Here is a 7,021-nt window from a genome sequence, read left to right as displayed (position 1 = left end):
ATTGCGAACAAAGTGAAACTTTACATCAATGTGCTTTGTCCTCTCATGAAACATCTGATCTTTCGACAAATGAATAGCACTTTGACTATCTGAATAAACAATCGTTTGATCCCAACAAAAAGTAAGCTCTCCAAATAAGCTTCTTAGCCACATAGCTTCCTTCACACCTTCTGTCATAGCAATATATTCCGTCTCCATCGTAGACAAGGCGACAATAGTTTGTAGTGAAGCTTTCCAACTAACTGCACATCTGCCAATAAAAAATACATAACCTGAAAGTGATCTCCTCTTATCCAAACCACCTGCAAAATCCGAATCAACATATCCAACCACACCATCCTTACACCTCCCAAACTCCAAGCAAGTGTTAGTGATACCTCGTAAGTATCTCAAAATTCACTTAACAGCATGCCAATGAGCCTTGCTGGGATTGATCATATATCTGCTAACCATGCTCACTGCGTAGGAGATGTCCGGCCGTGTGCAAACCATGGCGTACATGATATTCCCGACAGCACTAAAATAAGGAACATGTGACATGTACTCCCGCTCATCATCGAACTTCGGTGATAACTCGGCGGAAAGTCCGAAATGCGCCGCAAAATGAGTGCTCACCGGTTTTGCGTCTGTCATCCCGAAACGCTTTAAAATCTTCTCTATGTATTTCTCTTGTGTCAAATGCAGTAGCCCTGACTTGTTGTTCCTCTTAATTTCCATACTAAAAATTATCTTAGCAATACCTAGATCTTTCATCTCAAACTCACCCTTAAGTAAAACCTTCAATTTATTTATCTCAACTATATCGCTAGAAGCAATTAACATATCATCGACATAGAGCAATAAATATATGAAAGATTCTTTATCAAGCTTTCTGAAATACACACAACTGTCACGTTTGCTTCTGGAGTATCCGTGACCTGTCATGAAAGAGTTGAACCGCTTATACCATTGTCGAGGAGACTGCTTTAAGCCATAAAGCAATTTCTTTAACAGACAAACATGGTTCTTCTTCCTTTCAACAATAAATCCGTCCGGTTGTTTCATATAAATTTACTTCTCAAGTTCTCCATGCATAAAAACTGTCTTAACATCAAGCTGCTCAAGATACAGGTCATTTATGGCTACTAACGATAAAAGAATACGGATAAAAGTATGCTTCACGACGGGTGAAAAAATATTATTAAAGTCACACTTTCTACCTGATTGTAGCCTTTAGCAACTAAACGAGCTTTATACCTTGTATCTTCCACGCCAGGAATTCCGTCTTTTTTCTTGAAGACCCACTTGCAGCCAACAATTTTCTTGCATGTAGGCGGTTTTATCAACTCCCATGTGCGATTCTTATTGAGAGACTCCCATCTCCTCATTCATTGCCACCAACCACTGTGCAGAACTAGCACCAGAAATAACTTGATTATATGTGGAAGGTTCACCTTCTTTTTCTGTATCTTGTGATACTGAAAGAACGTAAGCAACCATATTTTCATAACCGTATCTCTCCGGTGGTTTGATCTGTCTTCTCACTCTGACTGTAGCAATGCTCTACCTCTCAGCTTGTGGGTTTCAGCTACTGAGGTATCTGCCGACTGAACTTGTTATGACTGAAAAGAATTCTGTGACTGAACTATACCATCAGTCTCTACCTCCACTTGCTTGCTAGCACTCGGGGTCTCATCAGAAGAATTACGGTTAAGATATAACATAGCAGATTCATCAAATGTGACATCCCTACTAATAATTAATTTAGACTATTCAGGATACCACAATTTATATCCCTTGGCTCCCTATGCATAACCAATAAAAATGCACTTTTTAGCCCTAGGTTCTAACTTACCTTCATTTATATGAATATAAGCAGGACAACCAAATATTCGCAAATTAGAATAATCGAAGGGCTACCCGATGTGGGATGATTTAATGGTATGATTTATGTTTTATTTTCTTTACCATGAAATTATGCTTCTTGTTAGCACTTTTCATCATATTATTTAAGTACTTTGACAAGTTGTATGAATTTACTCCTTTTAGGAAAAATATAATGGAATTGATGGTTTTAGAAAGGAAGTCATGTATAATTTCAATCATATGTATAGAGAATGGAGACACCGCAAGCATCTACATTATAAACAATTTGAGATAGATGAGGAAAGGCTTCAAAATTGTCCAGATGATATTACAGAATCAGATTGGACATCTTTAGTTGAATATTTTGGCTCTGAACTATTTAAGGTTATAAAATTTGTTATACATATATTTATTAACTTGTAAGAATTATTTGTACATTCTAATATAACAATGTTTAATTTCTTGTAGAGGATGTCGGCACGGAATAAAGCAAATTGAGCAAAACAATCAACCAGCTCAATCCGTGGAAGAAAATCATTTGCTAGTGTTCTGTATGATATGGTGATTCTGTCAATTGATTAAATTTGTGAATACCTTTTTATATTATATTACTTTCATGACATCAAGATTTCAATTGATTATATTACTTTCAGTATTCATTGACAAAATCATAAATTTAATCAATTGACAGAATCACCATATCATATAGAACACTAGCAAATGATTTTCTTCCACAGATTGAGCTGGTTGATTGTTTTGCTCGATTTGCTTTATTCCGTGCCGACATCCTCTACAAGAAATTAAACATTGTTATATTAGAATGTACAAATAATTCTTACAAGTTAATAAATATATGTATAAAAAATGTTATAACCTTAAATGGTTCAGAGCCAAAATATTCAACTAAAGATGCCCAATCTGATTCTGTAATATCATGTAGACAATTTTGAAGCCTTTCCTCATCTGTCTCAAATTGTTTATAATGTAGATGCTTGCGGTGTCTCCATTCTCTATACATATGATTGAAATTGTACATGACTTCCTTTATAAAACCATCAATTCCATTATATTTTTCCTAAAAGGAGTAAATTCATACAACTGGTCAAAGTACTTAAATAATATGATGAAAAGTGCTAACAAAAAGCATAATTTCATGGTAAAGAAAATAAAATATAAATCATACCATTAAATCATCCCACATCTTATCTTTGTAATGTATAGGCACTTCAGCCCAGTTTTTAACATTAAGTGGTGCATATTGTCGCAACACAACTCCCATTTCTGTTATGAATTCCGTTAGTTGTTCACCGCCCACAGCTTGACTCAAGCGCTTTGAAAGTATCACTTCACCTTTAGATTCCCCCTTTCTCTTTTTCGCATTTGGATTTGTAGTAGGTCCCCTACCTTTTTTCTTGGCTGCAACATGATGTAGAGCAAATTGAGAATAAGAAAACAAAAAGTGATGCTCTACTTATGTAGTTTGGCTGACTAGAAATGTCGCTATTTTTTCACGACTTCAAGCAAGAAAAAAAAACATAATTCTACTTTAGATGCTCTACTTATGTAGTTTGGCTAACTAGGAATGTTGCTGTTCATATGCATATTATAGATCTCAAAAAAATAAAGAGAAAAATGTAATGAAGTATTTAATAGATAATAATACTTAATTTTTTGATAAAAACCTGTAGTGTTAATATCTGGATTCGCAACAGTTGGAGATGATGGCTGATCAATTCGAGTTGAAGGAGGATGTTGGGATACATGTGGATCTTCACTGGGAGGTGGAGTATGTTCTGGTTTTTTGGACTGTGATCTAAGCCATGGCTTATGAGGTTGAAACCCCACATTTTTTTGTAACGAAGTCAATGCTCTATTAGAATTTATAACATGTGCTTTAGAATTCTTGCTTTCCGCCATCATTGCCTATCAATTACAATAGATAGACAATTATTCAAATAAATAAGATATATTATTAAAAATTAAAAGCAGGTTGATCAAACATTATCACCAAATACATAAAAATGCAAAAGACAAACAAATGATAAATTGATTACCTGAGAATTAGGTAGGTCAAGTTTCATTCAAAATGGAATTGTTATCATCATTATTACGATTTAAGATGTCCTCTTCGTGCGCTTCTACATTGATATTGGCCTCACTTACATCAAATACAAAATGGAAGGGTATATTTGAAAGGGAATAGAGATAACACTGTTTCTAACAGAATTTAACTCTCGAAGTATATTTGAAAGAACTTGAAATCTTAAAAAGATATTTTAAATATTAACCTTCTAAAAAGAATAAATAAGAGTCAAATTTTTTTTCAAAAGTATAAAAGCAATCACCCCTTAAAATTATTATTATTCAACTATCGTATCGTCTAAAAGCAGTAACTTAACAATCAAATCACAAGTTCTCATCCGTAGCTATAAAAGACAAATTAATTAGTAAGCTAAATTAATCATCAGGTGGGTTACCTCTTTAAAAATTGTTCCGAAGAAACCCAGTTGAAACAAATGCTGGAATTTTATGGGTGCTTTACTTAATACAAATTCTAACGAAATACTACATATACATATAATTAATATTAATTATTTTTAAGTTATGATGTTATACCGATATTACTGATTCAATTATGGTCGAACCATTAATCAAATTCGCCAACAAACATTGAACATAAAACTTCTCTAATCTTATAATATTATAGAATATGCTTTTCACAATGTACACATGTATTTTTCGGGCACTTTGCTCAAAATATTTCATGCTCTACCTACTTAATATGGAAACCAACTTATGATAGTAGGACAAGACGGCCACTATAAAATTCCTAAATTAGGAGTCGAATGATAGGTAGGAAAACCCTTTCAACCTACAGCTTTTTATCTTATTTGTTTTCTAAAATACTGCTGATGCACAGGGAAGAAGAAGAAGAAAAAAGAAGAAGAAGAGGTGGGTGGTGAAAGAACCTCTAGATAGGTTAGCTTTATGGCTTAGAATCTTCAGATTTAACCGCAGAAGCAGCAGCTGAAGCGGAAAAAATCGTGCCTTTGCGTGGTGGCGGAGGAACTATTTCGGGGACGGAGCGACGTGCTGGAGCCGAAACAGACATGGAAAGTACGATTGGGAGGCAAAGCGGCGCTGGCGGTGCTTCGGCGGACCCGCGTCTGGAAGGAGAGTAAGATGAGGGGAAGAAGAGGACCAACAGGAACTTATTAGGGGTTTGGGGTTTGGGTATTTTTTCCTGTATATAATATTTACATATTTTTAATTTGTCAAAAACAAAATAGTCCAACTATTTGCACATGTAACATATAGAACAAGTAAGGGCATAATGGTCTAATAACAAAAAAAAAAGGGTCCCGGTCGGTGAAAAAAAAAAGAAAAAAAAAGAAAAGAGAGAAGTAATTGCGGGATGTATGGAAATATTTCGCGGTGGCAACGTCACTACTGCTTTGACTTTTTCCTCTAACATAATAACACCACTATTTATTAAACTAGTGAAAGTGCCCGCTGCGGCTGGTCTTTTTCATAAAAACAAATAATAAATAAAGCTAAAAAATAATATAAAAAAGAAGAGTTAAAGAATAAATAGAATACATATAAAAGAAATTACAATAAAAGCATAAGAATATATCTCTCAAAAAAATAAAAGCATAAGAATAAAAATATAAAATGATAAAAAAATAATAAGAGAAAAAAATATAATACCAACAGTAAAAAGTTGAAGATTAAAATATCTTATGACTCATAATTAGAAAATTGTAAGTAATTAAAGTTTGAGAATTAAAGCGTCACGTGCCTCATAGTTTGAGCAAGAAAATGTAATATATTAAATTTGAAGACTAAAGTACTAGATCTTATATTTTGGGACCAAAGTGTAATTTACCCTTTATATTTTAATTTTATTCCAGACAAAGACAAAGTTGAGTATCGATCGATTTTGTTTAATTAGTAATTTTATTTGAGGAAAAAATATATTAAACTATCTAATAAATTTTACAATGCCTAAATGTTAAAATTGATCACTTATCAGACTATAAATATAGTATTGAAGTTTGATATTAAAATCAAAGTAAAAACGTATAAAACTTTTCTTAACTATGAACCATTTTTAATCAGTCATCCAACCTTTTTTAATTTTGTTTTTACTGTGTCCAACCTTTCTACAAAATAGATTTGAGTCAATTAATAAATTTCAGTTCAAAATTTAAATGCATCGTTTTGATTTATGGATTTAGTTAATGTGCTTCATGTAATTCTTTCAACTAAATTTATTCAAGTAAATATTAACTTAAACTCTATCAAACTTTTTTTTTTTTTTGTATAATCTATACATAAGTGATCAATATTATAAAATTAAAATTTATATTTAATACATATAATCAAAAATATTTAAAACCTATGGATAAAAAATTATATATATTAACTCTTTATAATGAGAGAGAGAAAATTAAATTGGATTAAAAGAAATTTAATTCCTCAATCCAAATCAATGCAAAAAAATAAAATAAAATAAAATAAAAAAATTGGCTACCCAACCCCTTCCCCACGTGGCCCACACCACACTACACCCACCCCACCAGCTCCGGCTCCTGCCCCCTTGGCTGCATATTATTAATAGGGGCAATTGCTTATATACCCCTGAAAAGTTTCCGACTTTTCGATTTACCCCTTTTAGAAGGCTAATATTAAAAATACCCTTTCTACGTTCCAACATATTTCTAATATACCTCTAGAGTTAAAATCTGTTAATTAACTATATTATCTTTGTAAAATTACTATTTTGCCCTTTCAAATATACCCTTCCACCATCACTGACTTTTTTATTTGCCCTTAAAGTCAGGGGTACAAAAACTATTTTGACTTTTGGTCTTTTCCAATATACCCCTCTACCGTCACCAACATTTTTTATTTGTCCTTAAGTTAAGGGCAAAATTGACATTGTAATTTTTTTTTTTATTGTGGTAGATATTTAACTCACGTTTAACCCAAGTTAACTTAACAGGAGATAACTGCGGGGGTATTTTGCAATAACGGTGAAACATATGAGGGGTATTTTAGAAAGAAAAAAAAAAGTAGGGGTAAATCGAATATTTTCAAACGTATGAGGGGTATATAGGCAATTATCCCTTATTAATATTGGTGGCGATGTATAGTTGTCGCCACCATTGTT

At 32.8% G+C, this 7,021-nt stretch overlaps 1 long non-coding RNA gene across 2 annotated transcripts; it reads right to left on the bottom strand.

Annotated features, from left to right (window-relative positions):
• Window positions 20–5,100, bottom strand: LOC109715571. Of its 2 annotated transcripts, XR_002217646.1 has the most exons (3): window positions 4,815–5,100; window positions 3,528–3,768; window positions 20–3,261 (listed from the first exon to the last, which is right to left on the bottom strand). It is a non-coding gene; the product is annotated as an uncharacterized LOC109715571 (long non-coding RNA). The 2 variants fall into 2 exon arrangements; XR_002217647.1 differs by lacking the exon at window positions 3,528–3,768 and having other exon boundaries at window positions 4,815–5,099.

This window comes from Ananas comosus, linkage group 9 (assembly GCF_001540865.1).
Source record: "Ananas comosus cultivar F153 linkage group 9, ASM154086v1, whole genome shotgun sequence".
Classification (NCBI taxonomy): Eukaryota; Viridiplantae; Streptophyta; class Magnoliopsida; order Poales; family Bromeliaceae; genus Ananas; species Ananas comosus.
This window is presented reverse-complemented; position numbering and strand designations above follow the sequence as displayed.